Here is an 11,462-nt window from a genome sequence, read left to right on the forward strand (position 1 = left end):
AATCAGGGAATTAACAATTTGATGCTCATCCATGAGCATGATCAAGTTTGGAGACAAATATTTGTTGTATGCTGTAGCTAGTGACCCTGCCATGCCAAACGAGTTGTAATTTTTGAGAGGCAGAAACGGGCCACTCAGCCCAATTGGTCTATGCCAACGTTAACATCCCTAACCCTTCCACCTATCCCTTCACCTTTAAGACACTCCTGTAAAAATATCTCTTCGACCAAGCTTTTGATCATTTGTCCTCATATCTCCCTATCTGACTCGGTGTCAAATTTTGTCTGATAATGCTCCTGTGAAATATGTTTGGGATGTTTGACTATATTAAAGGCACTATATAAATGCAAGTTGTTTTTGTTGCGTTTTGGAAGAGATGCTAAACCAAAGTCCCGTCTGTCCTCTCAGGTGAACATGAAAGATCCCATGGTACTACTTGAAGAAGAGCAGGGGAGTTCTCCCCAGTGTCCCGGCCAGTATTTATCCCTCGACCAACATCACGAAAAGGGATTACCTGGCCACCATCTCACTTCCCTACATCACAGTTATCTCACAGATCTGCTTGTAACTGAGAACATTGATTCAGCCAGGCTCAGTAACTCTTCTTAGACAATTCCGCTCAGCCAAGTCAGCAACACTCGATATCTGGAGAAAAATATGTTTAGAAGTCAGTGAAGAAAAAGAAAATGTTGAGGTAGATCAGGGTTCTTTACAACATATTGACTTCTAAAGAGACATTAATAGTGAAAATCATTTTTAAGCACCCCGGGAGATCCTATTACCATGCAGCTTGTTCAGAGCTTCATCACTTTGAGTTATATGTTTAGAGGCTTAGCACTCTTTATATATATATATATATATATATATATATACAGACACACTATATATAGATACACACACACATATATATATACATACATATATATACACACACATATATATTTACACACACACACATAAAGATAGGTATATATATAGATATATATAGTGTTTTGCATACCATCAGGATGTCTCAAAGCACTTTATTGCCAATGAAGTGTAGTCGCTGTTGTAATGTAAGAAAAACAGCAGCCGGTTTGCAAACAGCAAGATCCCACAAGCAACATTTCATAGGATATACAGCACTGAAACAGGCCATTCGGCCCAACTATAATGTTCAGTCATTTGGTGTTTGATTATGTGTGTTTGTTGGCTGCTCACTGTGTGTGATTAGTTAAGCCTGGTTTGAGAAAGAGAAACTGAAACTAAACTGAAAGCAGCAATTGGAAACATGAGACCAGACCTTTTAAAGTATTGAATAAAACTCCTGTTCAGGCATATAACCCAGAGTGTATCATCTCTGCATATCTCTGAGGTATAAAACACAACACCAACCAATACATACTGATGCATATGCTTCAATTGAGCCTCCTCCCATTTTTCCTCATCTAAGGCTACCATCATGACCCTCTATTTCCTTCTCTCTCACATACTTGTCTGGCTTCCCCTTGAATGCTTCTATACTCTTTGCTTCACACTTCCTTGGCAAAATCTTGCTGAGACATCAGGAGTCTCACCTGCTGGCTGGAAAGCCACTGAGAGACCTGTACTGCCTCTTTCGGCAAACCACACGCCAATCAGGCAATGTCCAGGCCAGCGGCGGGCCTTCCCTAGGAATCAAGACCCGGGGTCCGAAGTCCCACTCACAGCCAATCAGAGGCTGGCTCAGCAGTGCCACAGTGGAAGGTGATGGCTGCTGTAGGAAAGACACCTCCCGGACAGACAGGATCGTGGACTGACCCAGGCCATGGGTAAGTAATGTGGGGGCGGGTGGGTTTCACAGGGTGGGGGTCATGGAGAGAGAGGTGCAGGGGGTTCAGCAGAAAAGGGCAAGGGGTGGCTCTCAGCAGACCTTTGTTCAGGCACTGAGCACCTTTGATCGAGAGGCACCTCCCCCAGGGGTGACAAGCGGGCTGCAAGGTTTTAGCTGTTGTGCACGCTACACGATGACAGGTCCTCATGCAGCTGGGTTAATCCCAGTGGTTGTGAGATAAGGCTTCTAAGTGATCATTAATTGGCCACTTAAGGGCCTCAGTTGGCTGCAGGTGGGAAGGTCGACCATGGGCCTTCCTGCCCAGAACTTAATTCTGCCGGAGGCGATAAGGCAGCAAGGTTCCGGTGTGCTACCACCTCGCCTAATTACATTCCCTATTCACTGCCAGTGAGAGCACAAGATTCTGGCCCCTATGACCAGATAATCTGCTTTAGTGATGTTGATTGAAGTACAAATATTGGTCAGGACACAAGGATAACTCAGTTTCTCTGGTCCAAAATAGTTGTATATAGGCTAGAGGTCATGGGATCCTTTACATAAACTTCTCAAGGGTTCAATGTATTTGCCAAAACTTGGCACCTCCGACAGCGCAGCAGTCCCCCAGCAATGCAGTGTGACTCTTACCCTGGATTATGTGTTCTAGACTCTGCAGTGGGATTTTAACTCTCAACCCCCTGACTCACAGATGAGAGTGCTACCCATTGGAGCCTTGACTAACACTGAAAACTGGCAGAAAGAACCTATGAAAGGCCCATTGCAACATTGGTGCAGTCAACGGTAATACAGACAGGTGCATATTACTGACTGCTAAGCTAATGGATACAGGATACATTCGTATTGTTTTCTACTCTGACATTTTAACTGGTGACTTAACCTGTCTACTTTACTATGTTATCTGTGGGGGAGGGGGGTGACATTGGGATGTGGGGATGGTTGCAGTGAACTGGCCTCCCTAGTGAAACCTACTCGGGATGCCTCCTGCAATGGTGGTCATGAAGTCACATTGCCAGGTTTCTCTTACTCCTCCTGTCTTGTCCTGACAGTATTATCATCACCAACTGTTAAAAGAAATAAACTCGGCTCAATCCACTTTCGAGTTGTGAGGTTTCCTGCTGAAAGGGATGAGCTGCAGTCAATATATCAACCCAAAACAAAAACAAAAACAGAATTACCTGGAAAAACTCAGCAGGTCTGGCAGCATCGGCGGAGAAGAAAAAAGTTGACGTTTTGAGTCCTCATGACCCTTCGACAGAACTTGTGTTCGAGTCCAAGAAAGAGTTGAAATATAAGCTGGTTTAAGGTGTGTGTGTGGGGGGCGGAGAGAGAGAGAGAGAGAGAGAGGTGGAGTGGGGGTGTGGTTGTAGGGACAAACAAGCAGTGATAGAAGCAGATCATCAAAAGATGTCAACAACAATAATACAAAAGAACACATAGGTGTTAAAGTTAAAGTTGGTGATATTATCTAAACGAATGTGCTAATTAAGAATGGATGGTAGGGCACTCAAGGTATAGCTCTAGTGGGGGTGGGGAGAGCATAAAAGATGTAAAAAATAAATAAATAAATAAATAAATATTTTTTTTTTTCTTTTTCTCTTTTTATAATGGAAATAGGTGGGAAAAGGAAAATCTATATAATTTATTGGAAAAAAAAAGAAAAGGAAGGGGGAACCAGAAAGGGGGTGGGGATGGGGGAGGGAGCTCATGACCTAAAGTTGTTGAATTCAATATTCAGTCTGGATGGCTGTAAAGTGCCTAGTCGGAAGATGAGGCGTTGTTCCTCCAGTTTGCGTTGGGCTTCACTGGAACAATGCAGCAAGCCAAGGACAGACATGTGGGCAAGAGAGCAGGGTGGAGTGTTAAAATGGCAAGCGACAGGGAGGTTTGGGTCATTCTTGCGGACAGACCGCAGGTCTGTTTTTGTTTTGGATTTCCAGCATCCGCAGTTTTTTTGTTTTTATCTCTGTGTTTAATTGACTGCCACTGCTCTTCAAGAAATGCCTACCTCCTTGAAGAAGTTCTGTTCCTCTCTGTGACAAGATTTCCGTATCTCTCTTTTGCCCTGCTCACCTTCCTTACTTTCCATTTCCCTCCTGGTGTTTGACAAGGTGTTTACTAAAACCCACTTTCACAACCATATCTCCTTTCACAGTGACTGTCTCCGTCTCCGACTTACCCCATGTGGATTTCAACTGAAATTCCACCCCTCATGTTTCGAACCCACCCAGGATTACAGGTATCTCCGGGACATAAAAGGTTTCTCGGACTGCTGTTCCCGTCACATTCTGAAATCCACACTCAGTGCCATGCGCCGCCATATGAACACACTCGACCTCTCCCTCCAGCAGCACCGCCGTACCCTTTTTCAAAGCTGCGCGTGCCCCCAGTTTCATTTTATCCTTCGGCTGATCAACAAGAAACTTTTTCTCTTTCTCTCAAGTGCTAAGGAACGCAAGCTCCAACAACTCATCGACACCAACACCCATCTAGGACCCTCCACCCCTGGCTGTCCCTCCGTCCCCACCCCATCTTCCAATCCCAGCCCCAGCCGTGTATTCACTATACCCCCTGACCTTCCCCTCTCCGATGCTGAACGTTCAGTGCTCAACAAAGGACTTAGTTTCATACCCTTACGCCCTCACCTCAATGAATTTCGGGCTCGGCATGATACTGAACTCTTCTTCCGCCGTCTTCGTCTCCGGGCTCCCTTCTTTGGGCAGGAGTCCTCTCCCAGTTCAACGGATCCTTTTACCCATCTCCAATATTCTCCCTCCACCTGGACCCCTCCCTCTGGATTCTTACCTTCTCTTGATCTTTTCATTGAGAACTGTCGGCGCGACATTAGTCGTCTCAATTTCTCTGCTCCTCTCACCCATTCTAACCTGTCTCTCTCTGAACTTACTGCACTCCATTCTCTCAGGTCCAACCCTGACATTGTCATCAAACCCACTGACAAGGGTGGTGCTGTTGTTGTCTGGCGCACTGACCTTTACCTCGCAGAGGCTGAGCGTCAACTCGCAGACACTTCCTCCTACCTCTCCCTGGACCATGACCCCACCACTGAACATCAAGCCATTGTTTCCAGGACTGTCATTGACCTCATCTCCTCTGGGGATCTCCCTCCCACAGCTTCCAACCTGATAGTCGCCCAACCTCGGACGGCCCGCTTCTATCTCCTACCCAAAATCCACAAACAGAACTGCCCCAGTAGACCGATCGTCTCAGCTTGCTCCTGCCCCACAGAACTCATTTCTCGTTATCTTGACTCCCTTCTCTCTCCCCTTGTCCAGTCCCTTCCCACCTATATCCGTGATTCCTCTGACACCTTACGTCACATCAACAATTTCCAGTTCCCTGGCCCCAACCGCTTCCTCTTCACCATGGACGTCCAAGCCCTCCACACCTCCATCCCCCACCAGGATGGTCTGAGGGCCCTTAGCTTCTTCCTCGAACAGAGGCCCGAACAATCCCCATCCACCACTACTCTCCTCCGTCTGGCTGAACTTGTTCTCACGCTGAACAATTTCTCCTTTAACTCCTCTCACTTCCTCCAAATAAAAGGTGTGGCTATGGGTACCCGCATGGGCCCCAGCTATGCCTGTCTCTTTATGGGGTACGTGGAACATTCTTTGTTGCAGTCCTACTCCGGCCCCCTTCCACAACTCTTTCTCCGGTACATCGATGATTACTTCGGTGCCGCTTCATGCTCTCGTCGGGACTTGGAAAAATTTATTAATTTTGCTTCCAATCTCCACCCCTCCATCATTTTCACGTGGTCCATCTCTGACACATCCCTTCCTTTCCTTGACCTCTCTGTCTCAATCTCTGGTGATAGACTGTCCACCAATATCCATTACAAACCCACCGACTCCCACAGCTATCTCGACTACAGCTACTCACACCCCGCTTCCTGTAAGGACTCCATCCCATTCTCTCAGTTCCTTCGCCTCCGTCGCATCTGTTCCGATGATGCTACCTTCAAAAACAGTTCCTCTGACATGTCCTCCTTCTTCCTTAACCGAGGTTTTCCACCCACGGTCGTTGACAGGGCCCTCAACCGTGTCCGGCCCATCTCCCGCGCATCCGCCCTCACGCCTTCTCCTCCCTCCCAGAAACATGATAGTGTCCCCCTTGTCCTCACTTATCACCCCACCAGCCTCCGCATTCAAAGGATCATCCTCCTCCATTTCCGCCAACTCCAGCATGATGCCACCACCAAACACATCTTCCCTTCACCCCCCTGGCGGCATTCCGTAGGGATCGCTCCCTCCGGGACACCCTGGTCCACTCCTCCATCACCCCCTACTCCTCAACCCCCTCCTATGGCACCACGCCATGCCCACGCAAAAGATGCAACACCTGCCCCTTCACTCCCTCTCTCCTCACCATCCAAGGACCCAAACACTCCTTTCAAGTGAAGCAGCATTTCACTTGCATATCCCCCAACTTAGTCTACTGCATTCGTTGCTCCCAATGTGGTCTCCTCTACATTGGAGAGACCAAATGTAAACTGGGCGACCGCTTTGCAGAACACCTGCGGTCTGTCCGCAAGAATGACCCAAACCTCCCTGTCGCTTGCCATTTTAACACTCCACCCTGCTCTCTTGCCCACATGTCTGTCCTTGGCTTGCTGCATTGTTCCAGTGAAGCCCAACGCAAACTGGAGGAACAACACCTCATCTTCCGACTAGGCACTTTACAGCCATCCAGACTGAATATTGAATTCAACAACTTTAGGTCATGAGCTCCCTCCCCCATCCCCACCCCCTTTCTGGTTCTCCCTTCCTTTTCTTTTTTTTTCCAATAAATTATATAGATTTTCCTTTTCCCACCTATTTCCATTATAAAAAGAGAAAAAGAAAAAAAAAAATTATTTATTTATTTATTTATTTATTTTTTACATCTTTTATGCTCTCCCCACCCCCACTAGAGCTATACCTTGAGTGCCCTACCATCCATTCTTAATTAGCACATTCGTTTAGATAATATCACCAACTTTAACTTTAACACCTATGTGTTCTTTTGTATTATTGTTGTTGACATCTTTTGATGATCTGCTTCTATCACTGCTTGTTTGTCCCTACAACCACACCCCCACTCCACCTCTCTCTCTCTCTCTCTCTCCGCCCCCCACACACACACCTTAAATCAGCTTATATTTCAACTCTTTCTTGGACTCGAACACAAGTTCTGTCGAAGGGTCATGAGGACTCAAAACGTCAACTCTTTTCTTCTCCGCCGATGCTGCCAGACCTGCTGAGTTTTTCCAGGTAATTCTGTTTTTGTTTTTGTTTTGGGTTGATATATTGACTGCAGCTCATCCCTTTCAGCAGGAAACCTCACAACTCGAAAGTGGATTGAGCCGAGTTTATTTCTTTTAACAGTTGGTGATGATAATACTGTCAGGACAAGACAGGAGGAGTAAGAGAAACCTGGCAATGTGACTTCATGACCACCATTGCAGGAGGCATCCCGAGTAGGTTTCACTAGGGAGGCCAGTTCACTGCAACCATCCCCACATCCCAATGTCACCCCCCTCCCCCACAGATAACATAGTAAAGTAGACAGGTTAAGTCACCAGTTAAAATGTCAGAGTAGAAAACAATACGAATGTATCCTGTATCCATTAGCTTAGCAGTCAGTAATATGCACCTGTCTGTATTACCGTTGACTGCACCAATGTTGCAATGGGCCTTTCATAGGTTCTTTCTGCCAGTTTTCAGTGTTAGTCAAGGCTCCAATGGGTAGCACTCTCATCTGTGAGTCAGGGGGTTGAGAGTTAAAATCCCACTGCAGAGTCTAGAACACATAATCCAGGGTAAGAGTCACACTGCATTGCTGAGGGACTGCTGCGCTGTCGGAGGTGCCAAGTTTTGGCAAATACATTGAACCCTTGAGAAGTGTATGTAAAGGATCCCATGACCTCTAGCCTTTATACAACTATTTTGGACCAGAGAAACTGAGTTATCCTTGTGTCCTGACCAATATTTGCACTTCAATCAACATCACTAAAGCAGATTATCTGGTCATAGGGGCCAGAATCTTGTGCTCTCACTGGCAGTGGATAGGGAATGTAATTAGGCGAGGTGGTAGCACACCGGAACCTTGCTGCCTTATCGCCTCCGGCAGAATTAAGTTCTGGGCAGGAAGGCCCATGGTCGACCTTCCCACCTGCAGCCAACTGAGGCCCTTAAGTGGCCAATTAATGATCACTTAGAAGCCTTATCTCACAACCACTGGGATTAACCCAGCTGCATGAGGACCTGTCATCGTGTAGCGTGCACAACAGCTAAAACCTTGCAGCCCGCTTGTCACCCCTGGGGGAGGTGCCTCTCGATCAAAGGTGCTCAGTGCCTGAACAAAGGTCTGCTGAGAGCCACCCCTTGCCCTTTTCTGCTGAACCCCCTGCACCTCTCTCTCCATGACCCCCACCCTGTGAAACCCACCCGCCCCCACATTACTTACCCATGGCCTGGGTCAGTCCACGATCCTGTCTGTCCGGGAGGTGTCTTTCCTACAGCAGCCATCACCTTCCACTGTGGCACTGCTGAGCCAGCCTCTGATTGGCTGTGAGTGGGCCTTCGGACCCTGGGTCTTGATTCCTAGGGATGATCTGCTTCTATCACTGCTTGTTTGTCCCTAGAACCACACCCCCACTCCACCTCTCTCTCTCTCTCTCTCTCTCCGCCCCCCACACACACACCTTAAACCAGCTTATATTTCAACTCTTTCTTGGACTCGAACACAAGTTCTGTCGAAGGGTCATGAGGACTCGAAACGTCAACTCTTTTCTTCTCCGCCGATGCTGCCAGACCTGCTGAGTTTTTCCAGGTAATTCTGTTTTTGTTTTTGTTTTGGATTTCCAGCATCCGCAGTTTTTTTGTTTTTATAATGTATCAACCCAGTTGGAAATGAAAACCGGAAGCATTCTTAGAAAGGTACACTAGCTAGTGATGCAAACTACAGTCCACATCCCGACAGACCTTCATGTGGAACAGGCATGGGAGGTGGGGGGTGGTTAGGGATGGGGGATAGCCATTGGATGAGAGGGTAAGAGAAAGGACGACAGAAGGTTGGCATTGGGAGCTAAAGGGAAAGTGTACGGTAGCAAAGTGACTCTGTTGCTGCACTAGGTATCCAGGGACCTGCACTAATAATCCAATGGGCGTGAGTTCAAACCCCACTACGGCAGGTTATGAATCTGAATTCTGTTAATTAATTAAAAGCTAGTAGCAGTAATGGTGATGATAAAGCTATTGGATTGCCTTAAAAACCCACTTCATTCATGAACGCTCTTCAGTGAAGGAAACCTGGTCCAGCCTATACACAACATCAGCTGTTTTAATATAACAGAACGGCTTACTCAGCCATTTCAGATGACATATAAGAATCAGCCACCTTGCTGTGTCTGGAGTCGCATATACGCCAGGCAGTGTAGGTTTCATAGAATGCTTAAAGCACAGAAGGGGGCCATTTAGCTCATCGAGCCAATGCTGGCTCTTCGCAAGAGCAATTCAGCTCATCCTACTCCCCTTTATGTACACATTTTTTAATCTTCCCTCAAGGGCCGATTATGGCAACCTGATAATTTCATGGCCATCATTACTAAACTTCTTACTAAATTAACCAATTAAATTCCCCAATAGGCATGATGGGGGATTTGAACCCATATTTCTGAATTATTAGTCCAGTAACTCTAACTATACAACTGTACCATTCAGTTTGAGGGGAATAACAAGGATAAACTGAAAATCAAATAAATGAATGTCCCAAAGTATACAACAGACAGGGTCAAATGAACCTATACCTATCAGAAGAGAATGCTGTAAAACCTGAACTTCAAATCTCTAAAAGTAAATAATTTTTAAAATGCACTGCAGAACTGATTTAATTAAACACTAAACCTTGTCACATCTACTGCAGTGCTAAAGATGATAATTTTAGGATTGGTTATAGACTCTATTGTTAATTATCTGCACTACATCAATAACACATTCGACAGTTTCGTTTTTCTATTTAATTATTCAATAGGGTATTGCTCAGGCTGTAACCCCAATTAATTTGGTTTTCAAGAACCTATATCAAACCTGCCAAACAATACAGATCATTTGAACTGAGGCATCCAACCACGCAGATTAACACCAACCCTTTCAATCCAAACATTAAAACAACTAGTGTTTCAATACCAACAGCAACTTGCATTTAAATGGCATTTTCTACTGAAATGAAACATCCTGAAGTACTTCACAGGATCATAATCAAACTTCAACACCGAGTCACATAAAGAGATATCAGGACAGGTGAGCAAAACTTGACCAAAGAGAGAGTTCTCTTGACTAAACTTGACCAAAGGGAGAACATCTGGACGGAGGACAAAGTCCTAGAGAAGCAGAGATGTTGGGGGCGGGGTTCCAGACAGCTGGGATCCAGGCAGCCGAAGGCACAGCCAGCGATGGTGGAAGTGATGGAAAGCAAGAACGTGCAAGAGGCTAGAATTGAGGAACATAGAAATCTCACAGTGGGCTATTGTTCTATTCCAGAAAGCCAATCGTTTAAGGATGAAACTAGAGCCAATCTTTACACAATGTTATATACAGCTACACATTCCAAGCATACACCTCATATGCCAACAACCACAGCTTTAGTCACCGTTTGTTTGTTTATTTATTTATTTATTTTTTAAAAAAATTTTGTGCACCGTTCCCAGAGATACTGCAATACTGGGTCGATGCGTGGAGTGGACGGAGCAAGCCCCTATTCCATCTCCCTGCTCCAAAAATCAATTTAATATATGGTCCCCAGATAAGGGACGTATCAGATATTAAACTGAAAAGAACAGATACCACCGTTTATTTAAGCAAATATCAACGATAACCCACTACCATCGGACCGGCCACCACCGTTTATTTATAGGGACTCAAGTGACTCCCCAGTCAATGTCCTACACCTGTATACAATTAAACCATCACTATGCAATTAATAGCTGTGAGTCTGGAGGAAATTACAGAGATGAGGTGAGGCTTGGCCTAAATAGCCAAGTGGTTATGATACTGGGTTTATAACCCTAAGATCAAGAGTTCAAATCTCACAGTGGCAAACTATGAAACAATGTAACTTCATCTGAAACAGATGGAAATGGGTTTGTACTCGAAAGAGTTACATCCTGAGAATGAATAATGAAAAGATATAATACTCTGATACATATCTTGCCTCATGAGGAACACAGTGGAAATCTAAGTTTTACCTGAATTAGGGGCTGTGCCTGATTTATCCCAATTTTGTTGATTTGGTTTTCATTTAAAAGATTATCAAGAGTTCATTTTCTTAACGATCTTGTGGAGGCAATTGTGGATTTAGTTGGTTTCCTGATACTGAGGAGAGAAGGTGTGTGGTGTTGGAGTTGCTGCTCCTCAGTGTTTCAACTGTTTCTGCTGCTGCCTTTGGGGTTGTTGCTTCTGCTGTGTGCTGCTGCTGGACCTGCACTCGAGGGTGTTTGTTGCTGCTGCTGGACCTGCACTCGAGGGTGTTTGCTGCTGCTGCTGGACCTGCACTCGAGGGTGTTTGCTGCTGCTGCTGGACCTGTACTCGAGGGTGTTTGCTGCTGCTGCTGGACCTGCACTCGAGGGTGTTTGCTGCTGCTGTTCCTGCACTC

The 11,462-nt window shown here is 45.8% G+C and overlaps 1 non-coding gene across 1 annotated transcript; it reads right to left on the reverse strand.

Annotated features, from left to right (window-relative positions):
• Positions 1-10,497: 10,497 nt before the first annotated feature.
• Positions 10,498-10,684, reverse strand: LOC121270078. Its single transcript, XR_005941477.1, has one exon. It is a non-coding gene; the product is annotated as a U2 spliceosomal RNA (small nuclear RNA).
• Positions 10,685-11,462: the final 778 nt, after the last annotated feature.

Source organism: Carcharodon carcharias, chromosome 26, assembly GCF_017639515.1.
Source record: "Carcharodon carcharias isolate sCarCar2 chromosome 26, sCarCar2.pri, whole genome shotgun sequence".
NCBI lineage: Eukaryota > Metazoa > Chordata > Chondrichthyes > Lamniformes > Lamnidae > Carcharodon > Carcharodon carcharias.